Source organism: Phalangium opilio, unplaced genomic scaffold, assembly GCF_054372755.1.
Source record: "Phalangium opilio isolate 3A_F unplaced genomic scaffold, DU_Popi_V2 ptg000017l_1, whole genome shotgun sequence".
In the NCBI taxonomy this organism is placed as follows: Eukaryota; Metazoa; Arthropoda; class Arachnida; order Opiliones; family Phalangiidae; genus Phalangium; species Phalangium opilio.
In genome coordinates this window covers 12,404,008-12,416,355 of record NW_028324151.1, presented here as the reverse complement: position 1 = coordinate 12,416,355, position 12,348 = coordinate 12,404,008, and positions in this window count along the sequence as shown.

Genomic DNA, 12,348 nt, shown 5'->3' with positions numbered 1-12,348 from the left:
AAATTAAATGTTCGTCAGGTATTGTGGAAAAACTCTGACTTTTACGTTACATTTGAGAACCCTTAACACCGCTCCCGGGTGGGCTCGAACCATCAACCTATTGGTTAACAGCCGAACGCGCTAACCATTGAGCCACGGAAGCTCAGAAATTAAATGGTTGTCAGGTATTGTGGAAAAGTTATGAGTTTTCACGCTACTTCTGAGACCCCACGTCACCTCTCCCGTGTGGGCTCGAACCACCAACCTATTGGTTAACAGCCGAACGCGCTAACCATGGAGCCAAACAAGCTCAGAAATGAAAAGGTCTTCAGGTATTGAGGAAAAACTTTGACTTTTTACGTTACATTTGAGATCCCTTAACACCGCTCCCGGGTGGACTCGAACCACCAACCTTTCGGTTAACAGCTGAACGCGCTAACCATTGCGCCACGGAAGCCCAAAAATTAAATGTTCGTCAGGTATTGTGGAAAAACTTTTCTTTTTACGTTACATTTGAGACTACACTACACCGCTCCGGGGTGTGATCGAACCACCACTCTTTCGGTTAACAGCCGAACGCGCTAACCATTGCGCCACGGAAGCCCAAAAATTAAATGCCCGTCAGGTATTGTGGAAAAACTTTTCTTTTTACGTTACATTTGAGACTACATAACACCGCTCCCGGGTGGGCTCGAACTACCAACCTATTGGTTAACAGCCGAACGCGCTAACCATGGAGCCAAACAAGCTCAGAAGTTAAATGGTTGTCAGGTATTGTGGAAAAGTTATATCTTTTCACGCTACATCTGAGACCCCAACCTTTCGGTTAACAGCTGAACGCGCTAACCATTGCGCCACGGAAGCCCAAAAATTAAATGTTCGTCAGGTATTGTGGAAAAACTCTGACTTTTTACGTTACATTTGAGATCCCATAACGCCTCTCCCGTGTGGGCTCGAACCACCAACCTATTGGTTAACAGCCGAACGCGCTAACCATTGAGCAACGGAAGCTCAGAAATTAAATGTTTGTCACGTATTGTGGAAAAGTTTTGAATTTTTACGCTACATCTGAGACACCAAAACACCTCTCCCGGGTGGGCTCGAACCACCAACGTTTCGGATAACAGCTGAACGCGCTAACCATTGCGCCAAGGAAGCCCAAAAATTAAATGCTCGTCAGGTATTGTGGAAAAACTCTGACTTTTTACGTTACATTTGAGAACCCTTAACACCGCTCCCGGGTGGGCTCGAACCATCAACCTATTGGTTAACAGCCGAACGCCCTAACCATTGAGCCACGGAAGCTCAGAAATTAAAAGGTTGTCAGGTATTGTGGAAAAGTTATGACTTTTCACGCTACTTCTGAGACCCCACGTCACCTCTCCCGGGTGGGCTCGAACCACCAACCTATTGGTTAACAGCCGAACGCGCTAACCATGGAGCCAAACAAGCTCAGAAATGAAAAGGTCTTCAGGTATTGTGGAAAAACTTTGACTTTTTACGTTACATTTGAGATCCCTTAACACCGCTCCCGGGTGGGCTCGAACTACCAACCTTTCGGTTAACAGCCGAACGCGCTAACCATTGAGCCACGGAAGCTCAGAAATTAAATGGTTGTCAGGTATTGTGGAAAAGTTATGTCTTTTCACGCTACATCTGAGACCCCAACCTTTCGGTTAACAGCTGAACGCGCTAACCATTGCGCCACGGAAGCCCAAAAATTAAATGTTCGTCAGGTATTGTGGAAAAACTTTTCTATTTACGTTACATTTGAGACTACACAACACCGCTCCCGGGTGTGATCGAACCACCACCCTTTCGGTTAACAGCCGAACGCGCTAACCATTGCGCCACGGAAGCTCAGAAATTAAATGGTTGTCAGGTATTGTGGAAAAGTTATGTCTTTTCACGCTACATCTGAGACCCCAACCTTTCGGTTAACAGCTGAACGCGCTAACCATTGCGCCACGGAAGCCCAAAAATTAAATGTTCGTCAGGTATTGTGGAAAAACTCTGACTTTTTACGTTACATTTGAGATCCCATAACGCCGCTCCCGTGTGGGCTCGAACCACCAACCTATTGGTTAACAGCCGAACGCGCTAACCATTGAGCCACGGAAGCTCAGAAATCAAATTTTTGTCACGTATTGTGGAAAAGTTTTGACTTTTTACGCTACATCTGAGACACCGAAACACCTCTCCCGGGTGGGCTCGAACCACCAACCTTTCGGTTAACAGCCGAACGCGCTAACCATGGAGCCAAACAAGCTCAGAAATGAAAAGGTCTTCAGGTATTGTGGAAAAACTTTGACTTTTTACGTTACATTTGAGATCCCCTAACACCGCTCCCGGGTGGGCTCGACCCACCAACCTTTCAGTTAACAGCTTTACGCGCTAACCATTGCGCCACGGAAGCCCAAAAATTAAATGTTCGTCAGGTATTGTGGAAAAACTTTTCATTTTACGTTTCATTTGAGACTACACAACACCGCTCCCGGGTGGGCTTGAACCACCAACCTTTCGGTTAACAGCCGAACGCGCTAACCATTGAGCCACGGAAGCTCAGAAATTAAATGGTTGTCACGTATTGTGGAAAATTTATGACTTTTCATGCTACATCTGAGACCCCACAACACCTCTCCCGGGTGGGCTAGAACCACCAACCTTTGGGTTAACAACTGAACGCGCTAACCATTGCTTCACGGAAGCCCAAAAATTAAATGTTCGTCAGGTATTGTGGAAAAACTCTGACTTTTTACGTTACATTTGAGATCCCATAACACCGCTCCCGGGTGGGCTCGAACCACCAACCTATTGGTTAACAGCCGAACGCGCAAACCATTGAGCCACGGCAGCTCAGAAATTAAATGGTTGTCAGGTATTGTGGAAAAGTTTTGACTTTTTACGCTACATCTGAGACCCCACAACACCTCTCCCGGGTGGGCTCGAACCAGCAACCTTTCGGTTAACAGCCGAACGCGCTAACCATTGCGCCACGGTAGCCCAAAAATTAAATGTTCGTCTGGTATTGTGGAAAAACTCTGACTTTTTACGTTACATTTGAGACCCCATAACACCGCTCCCGGGTGGGCTCGAACAACAAACCTATTGGTTAACAGCCGAACGCGCTAACTATTGAGCCATAGAAGCTCAGAAATTAAATGGTTGTCTGGTATTGTGGAAAAGTTATGACTTTTCACGCTACATCTGAGACCCCACAACACCTCTCCCGGGTGGGCTCTAACCACCAACCTTTCAGTTAACAGCCGAACGCGATAACCATTGCGCCACGGAAGCCCAAAAATTAAATGTTCGTCAGGTATTGTGGAAAAACTCTGACTTTTTACGTTACATTTGAGATCCCAAAACTCCGCTCCCGGGTGGGCTCGAACCACCAACCTATTGGTTAACAGCCGAACGCGCAAACCATTGAGCCACGGCAGCTCAGAAATTAAATGGTTGTCAGGTATTGTGAAAAAGTTATGACTTTTCACGCTACATCTGAGACCCCACTACACCTCTCCCGGCTGGGCTCGAACCACCAACCTATTGGTTAACAGCCGAACGCGCTTACCATTGAGCCACGGAAGATCAGAAATTAAATGGTCGTCAGGTATTGTGGAAAACCTTTGGCTTTTTACGTTACATTTGAGACTTCACAACAGCGCTCCCGGGTGGGCTCGAACCAGCAACCTATTGGTTAACAGCCGAACGCGATAACCATTGCGCCACGGAAGCCCAAAAAATAAATGTTCGTCAGGAATTGTGGAAACACTCTGACTTTTTACGTTACATTTGAGATCCCATAACACCGCTCCCGGGTGGGTTCGAACCACCAACCTATTGGTTAACAGCCGAAAGCGCTAACCATTGAGCCACGGAAGCTCAGAAATTAAATGTTTGTCACGTATTGTGGAAAAGTTTTGACTTTTTACGCTACATCTGAGACCCCACAACACCTATCCCGGGTGGGCTCGAACCAGCAACCTTTCGGTTAACAGCCGAACGCGCTAACCATTATGCCACGGTAGCCCAAAAATTAAATGTTCGTCAGGTATTGTGGAAAAACTCTGACTTTTTACGTTACATTTGAGATCCCATAACACCGCTCCCGGGTGGGCTCGAACCACCAACCTATTGGTTAACAGCCGAACGCGCAAACCATTGAGCCACGGCAGCTCAGAAATTAAATGGTTGTCAGGTATTGTGAAAAAGTTATGACTTTTCACGCTACATCTGAGACCCCACTACACCTCTCCCGGCTGGGCTCGAACCACCAACCTATTGGTTAACAGCCGAACGCGCTTACCATTGCGCCACGGAAGCCCAAAAATTAAATGGTCGTCAGGTATTGTGGAAAAACTTTGGCTTTTTACGTTACATTTGAGACTTCACAACACCGCTCCCGGGTGGGCTCGAACCAGCAACCTATTGGTTAACAGCCGAACGCGATAACCATTGCGCCACGGAAGCCCAAAAATTAAATGTTCGTCAGGTATTGTGGAAACACTCTGACTTTTTACGTTACATTTGAGTTCCCATAACACCGCTCCCGGGTGGGTTCGAACCACCAACCTATTGGTTAACAGCCGAAAGCGCTAACCATTGAGCCACGGAAGCTCAGAGATTAAATGTTTGTCACGTATTGTGGAAAAGTTTTGACTTTTTACGCTACATCTGAGACCCCACAACACCTCTCCCGGGTGGGCTCGAACCAGCAACCTTTCGGTTAACAGCCGAACGCGCTAACCATTGCGCCACGGTAGCCCAAAAATTAAATGTTCGTCAGGTATTGTGGAAAAACTCTGACTTTTTACGTTACATTTGAGACCCCATAACACCGCTCCCGGGTGGGCTCGAACAACAAACCTATTGGTTAACAGCCGAACGCGCTAACTATTGAGCCATGGAAGCTCAGAAATTAAATGGTTGTCAGGTATTGTGGAAAAGTTATGACTTTTCACGCTACATCTGAGACCCCACTACACCTCTCCCGGCTGGGCTCGAACCACCAACCTATTGGTTAACAGCCGAACGCGCTTACCATTGCGCCACGGAAGCCCAAAAATTAAATGGTCGTCAGGTATTGTGGAAAAACTTTGGCTTTTTACGTTACATTTGAGACTTCACAACACCGCTCCCGGGTGGGCTCGAACCAGCAACCTATTGGTTAACAGCCGAACGCGATAACCATTGCGCCACGGAAGCCCAAAAATTAAATGTTCGTCAGGTATTGTGGAAACACTCTGACTTTTTACGTTACATTTGAGTTCCCATAACACCGCTCCCGGGTGGGTTCGAACCACCAACCTATTGGTTAACAGCCGAAAGCGCTAACCATTGAGCCACGGAAGCTCAGAGATTAAATGTTTGTCACGTATTGTGGAAAAGTTTTGACTTTTTACGCTACATCTGAGACCCCACAACACCTCTCCCGGGTGGGCTCGAACCAGCAACCTTTCGGTTAACAGCCGAACGCGCTAACCATTGCGCCACGGTAGCCCAAAAATTAAATGTTCGTCAGGTATTGTGGAAAAACTCTGACTTTTTACGTTACATTTGAGACCCCATAACACCGCTCCCGGGTGGGCTCGAACAACAAACCTATTGGTTAACAGCCGAACGCGCTAACTATTGAGCCATGGAAGCTCAGAAATTAAATGGTTGTCAGGTATTGTGGAAAAGTTATGACTTTTCACGCTACATCTGAGACCCCACTACACCTCTCCCGGCTGGGCTCGAACCACCAACCTATTGGTTAACAGCCGAACGCGCTTACCATTGAGCCACGGAAGATCAGAAATTAAATGGTCGTCAGGTATTGTGGAAAACCTTTGGCTTTTTACGTTATATTTGAGACTTCACAACAGCGCTCCCGGGTGGGCTCGAACCAGCAACCTATTGGTTAACAGCCGAACGCGACAACCATTGCGCCACGGAAGCCCAAAAAATAAATGTTCGTCAGGTATTGTGGAAACACTTAGACTTTTTACGTTACATTTGAGATCCCATAACACCGCTCCCGGGTGGGTTCGAACCACCAACCTATTGGTTAACAGCCGAAAGCGCTAACCATTGAGCCACGGAAGCTCAGAGATTAAATGTTTGTCACGTATTGTGGAAAAGTTTTGACTTTTTACGCTACATCTGAGACCCCACAACACCTCTCCCGGGTGGGCTCGAACCAGCAACCTTTCGGTTAACAGCCGAACGCGCTAACCATTGCGCCACGGTAGCCCAAAAATTAAATGTTCGTCAGGTATTGTGGAAAAACTCTGACTTTTTACGTTACATTTGAGACCCCATAACACCGCTCCCGGGTGGGCTCGAACAACAAACCTATTGGTTAACAGCCGAACGCGCTAACTATTGAGCCATGGAAGCTCAGAAATTAAATGGTTGTCAGGTATTGTGGAAAAGTTATGACTTTTCACGCTACATCTGAGACCCCACTACACCTCTCCCGGCTGGGCTCGAACCACCAACCTATTGGTTAACAGCCGAAAGCGCTAACCATTGAGCCACGGAAGCTCAGAAATTAAATGTTTGTCACGTATTGTGGAAAAGTTTTGACTTTTTACGCTACATCTGAGACCCCACAACACCTCTCCCGGGTGGGCTCGAACCAGCAACCTTTCGGTTAACAGCCGAACGCGCTAACCATTGCGCCACGGTAGCCCAAAAATTGAATGTTCGTCAGGTATTGTGGAAAAACTCTGACTTTTTACGTTACATTTGAGATCCCATAACACCGCTCCCGGGTGGGCTCGAACCACCAACCTATTGGTTAACAGCCGAAAGCGCTAACTATTGAGCCACGGAAGCTCAGAAATTAAATGTTTGTCACGTATTGTGGAAAAGTTTTGACTTTTTACGCTACATCTGAGACCCCACAACACCTCTCCCGGGTGGGCTCGAACCAGCAACCTTTCGGTTAACAGCCGAACGCGCTAACCATTGCGCCACGGTAGCCCAAAAATTAAATGTTCGTCTGGTATTGTGGAAAAACTCTGACTTTTTACGTTACATTTGAGACCCCATAACACCGCTCCCGGGTGGGCTCGAACAACAAACCTATTGGTTAACAGCCGAACGCGCTAACTATTGAGCCATGGAAGCTCAGAAATTAAATGGTTGTCTGGTATTGTGGAAAAGTTATGACTTTTCACGCTACATCTGAGACCCCACAACACCTCTCCCGGGTGGGCTCTAACCACCAACCTTTCAGTTAACAGCCGAACGCGATAACCATTGCGCCACGGAAGCCCAAAAATTAAATGTTCGTCAGGTATTGTGGAAAAACTCTGACTTTTTACGTTACATTTGAGATCCCAAAACTCCGCTCCCGGGTGGGCTCGAACCACCAACCTATTGGTTAACAGCCGAACGCGCAAACCATTGAGCCACGGCAGCTCAGAAATTAAATGGTTGTCAGGTATTGTGAAAAAGTTATGACTTTTCACGCTACATCTGAGACCCCACTACACCTCTCCCGGCTGGGCTCGAACCACCAACCTATTGGTTAACAGCCGAACGCGCTTACCATTGAGCCACGGAAGATCAGAAATTAAATGGTCGTCAGGTATTGTGGAAAACCTTTGGCTTTTTACGTTACATTTGAGACTTCACAACAGCGCTCCCGGGTGGGCTCGAACCAGCAACCTATTGGTTAACAGCCGAACGCGATAACCATTGCGCCACGGAAGCCCAAAAAATAAATGTTCGTCAGGAATTGTGGAAACACTCTGACTTTTTACGTTACATTTGAGATCCCATAACACCGCTCCCGGGTGGGTTCGAACCACCAACCTATTGGTTAACAGCCGAAAGCGCTAACCATTGAGCCACGGAAGCTCAGAAATTAAATGTTTGTCACGTATTGTGGAAAAGTTTTGACTTTTTACGCTACATCTGAGACCCCACAACACCTATCCCGGGTGGGCTCGAACCAGCAACCTTTCGGTTAACAGCCGAACGCGCTAACCATTATGCCACGGTAGCCCAAAAATTAAATGTTCGTCAGGTATTGTGGAAAAACTCTGACTTTTTACGTTACATTTGAGATCCCATAACACCGCTCCCGGGTGGGCTCGAACCACCAACCTATTGGTTAACAGCCGAACGCGCAAACCATTGAGCCACGGCAGCTCAGAAATTAAATGGTTGTCAGGTATTGTGAAAAAGTTATGACTTTTCACGCTACATCTGAGACCCCACTACACCTCTCCCGGCTGGGCTCGAACCACCAACCTATTGGTTAACAGCCGAACGCGCTTACCATTGCGCCACGGAAGCCCAAAAATTAAATGGTCGTCAGGTATTGTGGAAAAACTTTGGCTTTTACGTTACATTTGAGACTTCACAACACCGCTCCCGGGTGGGCTCGAACCAGCAACCTATTGGTTAACAGCCGAACGCGATAACCATTGCGCCACGGAAGCCCAAAAATTAAATGTTCGTCAGGTATTGTGGAAACACTCTGACTTTTTACGTTACATTTGAGTTCCCATAACACCGCTCCCGGGTGGGTTCGAACCACCAACCTATTGGTTAACAGCCGAAAGCGCTAACCATTGAGCCACGGAAGCTCAGAGATTAAATGTTTGTCACGTATTGTGGAAAAGTTTTGACTTTTTACGCTACATCTGAGACCCCACAACACCTCTCCCGGGTGGGCTCGAACCAGCAACCTTTCGGTTAACAGCCGAACGCGCTAACCATTGCGCCACGGTAGCCCAAAAATTAAATGTTCGTCAGGTATTGTGGAAAAACTCTGACTTTTTACGTTACATTTGAGACCCCATAACACCGCTCCCGGGTGGGCTCGAACAACAAACCTATTGGTTAACAGCCGAACGCGCTAACTATTGAGCCATGGAAGCTCAGAAATTAAATGGTTGTCAGGTATTGTGGAAAAGTTATGACTTTTCACGCTACATCTGAGACCCCACTACACCTCTCCCGGCTGGGCTCGAACCACCAACCTATTGGTTAACAGCCGAACGCGCTTACCATTGCGCCACGGAAGCCCAAAAATTAAATGGTCGTCAGGTATTGTGGAAAAACTTTGGCTTTTTACGTTACATTTGAGACTTCACAACACCGCTCCCGGGTGGGCTCGAACCAGCAACCTATTGGTTAACAGCCGAACGCGATAACCATTGCGCCACGGAAGCCCAAAAATTAAATGTTCGTCAGGTATTGTGGAAACACTCTGACTTTTTACGTTACATTTGAGTTCCCATAACACCGCTCCCGGGTGGGTTCGAACCACCAACCTATTGGTTAACAGCCGAAAGCGCTAACCATTGAGCCACGGAAGCTCAGAGATTAAATGTTTGTCACGTATTGTGGAAAAGTTTTGACTTTTTACGCTACATCTGAGACCCCACAACACCTCTCCCGGGTGGGCTCGAACCAGCAACCTTTCGGTTAACAGCCGAACGCGCTAACCATTGCGCCACGGTAGCCCAAAAATTAAATGTTCGTCAGGTATTGTGGAAAAACTCTGACTTTTTACGTTACATTTGAGACCCCATAACACCGCTCCCGGGTGGGCTCGAACAACAAACCTATTGGTTAACAGCCGAACGCGCTAACTATTGAGCCATGGAAGCTCAGAAATTAAATGGTTGTCAGGTATTGTGGAAAAGTTATGACTTTTCACGCTACATCTGAGACCCCACTACACCTCTCCCGGCTGGGCTCGAACCACCAACCTATTGGTTAACAGCCGAACGCGCTTACCATTGAGCCACGGAAGATCAGAAATTAAATGGTCGTCAGGTATTGTGGAAAACCTTTGGCTTTTTACGTTATATTTGAGACTTCACAACAGCGCTCCCGGGTGGGCTCGAACCAGCAACCTATTGGTTAACAGCCGAACGCGACAACCATTGCGCCACGGAAGCCCAAAAAATAAATGTTCGTCAGGTATTGTGGAAACACTTAGACTTTTTACGTTACATTTGAGATCCCATAACACCGCTCCCGGGTGGGTTCGAACCACCAACCTATTGGTTAACAGCCGAAAGCGCTAACCATTGAGCCACGGAAGCTCAGAGATTAAATGTTTGTCACGTATTGTGGAAAAGTTTTGACTTTTTACGCTACATCTGAGACCCCACAACACCTCTCCCGGGTGGGCTCGAACCAGCAACCTTTCGGTTAACAGCCGAACGCGCTAACCATTGCGCCACGGTAGCCCAAAAATTAAATGTTCGTCAGGTATTGTGGAAAAACTCTGACTTTTTACGTTACATTTGAGACCCCATAACACCGCTCCCGGGTGGGCTCGAACAACAAACCTATTGGTTAACAGCCGAACGCGCTAACTATTGAGCCATGGAAGCTCAGAAATTAAATGGTTGTCAGGTATTGTGGAAAAGTTATGACTTTTCACGCTACATCTGAGACCCCACTACACCTCTCCCGGCTGGGCTCGAACCACCAACCTATTGGTTAACAGCCGAAAGCGCTAACCATTGAGCCACGGAAGCTCAGAAATTAAATGTTTGTCACGTATTGTGGAAAAGTTTTGACTTTTTACGCTACATCTGAGACCCCACAACACCTCTCCCGGGTGGGCTCGAACCAGCAACCTTTCGGTTAACAGCCGAACGCGCTAACCATTGCGCCACGGTAGCCCAAAAATTGAATGTTCGTCAGGTATTGTGGAAAAACTCTGACTTTTTACGTTACATTTGAGATCCCATAACACCGCTCCCGGGTGGGCCTGAACCACCAACCTATTGGTTAACAGCCGAAAGCGCTAAATATTGAGCCACGGAAGCTCAGAAATTAAATGTTTGTCACGTATTGTGGAAAAGTTTTGACTTTTTACGCTACATCTGAGACCCCACAACACCTCTCCCGGGTGGGCTCGAACCAGCAACCTTTCGGTTAACAGCCGAACGCGCTAACCATTGCGCCACGGTAGCCCAAAAATTAAATGTACGTCAGGTATTGTGGTAAAACTCTGACTTTTTACGTTACATTTCAGATCCCATAACACCGCTCCCGGGTGGGCTCGAACAACAAACCTATTGGTTAACAGCCGAACGCGCTAACCATTGAGCCATGGAAGCTCAGAAATTAAATGGTTGTCAGGTATTGTGGAAAAGTTATGACTTTTCACGCTACATCTGAGACCTCACTACACCTCTCCCGGCTGGGCTCGAACCACTAACCTATTGGTTAACACCCGAACGCGCTTACCATTGCGCCACGGAAGCCCAAAAATTAAATGGTCGTCAGGTATTGTGGAAAAACTTTGGCTTTTTACGTTACATCTGAGACCCCACGTCACCTCTCCCGGGTGGGCTCGAACCACCAACCTATTGGTTAACAGCCGAACACGATAACCATTGCGCCACGGAAGCCCAAAAATTAAATGGTCGTCAGGTATTGTGGAAAAACTCTGACTTTTTACGTTACATTTGAGATCCCATAACACCGCTCCCGGGTGGGCTCGAACCACCAACCTATTGGTTAACAGCCGAACGCGCTAACCATTGAGCCACGGAAGCTCAGAAATTAAATGGTTGTCACGTATTGTGGAAAAGTTTTGACTTTTTACGCTACATCTGAGACCCCACGTCACCTCTCCCGGGTGGGCTCGAACCACCAACCTATTGGTTAACAGCCGAACGCGACAACCATTGAGCCACGGGAGCTCAGACATTAAATGGTTGTCACGTATTGGGGAAAAGTTATGACTTTTCACGCTACATCTGAGACCCCACAACACCTTTTCCGGGTGGGCTCGAACCAACAACCTTTCGGTTAACAGCTGAACGCGCTAACCATTGCGCCAAGGAAGCCCAAAAGTTAAATGTTCGTCAGGTATTGTAGAAAAACTCTGATTTTTACGTTACATTTGAGATCCCTTAACACCGCTCCCGGGTGGGCTCGAACCACGAACCTATTGGTTAACAGCCGAACGCGCTAACCATTGAGCCACGGAAGCTCAGAAATTAAATGGTTGTCACGTATTGTGGAAAAGTTTTGACTTTTTACGCTACATCTGAGACCCCACGTCACCTCTCCCGGGTGGGCTCGAACCACCAACCTATTGGTTAACAGCCGACCGCGCTAACCATTGAGCCACGGAAGCTCAGAAATTAAATGGTTGTCACGTATTGTGGAAAAGTTTTGACTTTTTACGCTACATCTGAGACCCCACGTCACCTCTCCCGGGTGGGCTCGAACCACCAACCTATTGGTTAACAGCCGAACGCGCTAACCATGGAGCCAAACAAGCTCAGAAATGAAAAGGTCTTCAGGTATTGTGGAAAAACTTTGACTTTTTACGTTACATTTGAGATCCCTTAACACCGCTCCCGGGTGGGCCCGAACCAACAACGTTTC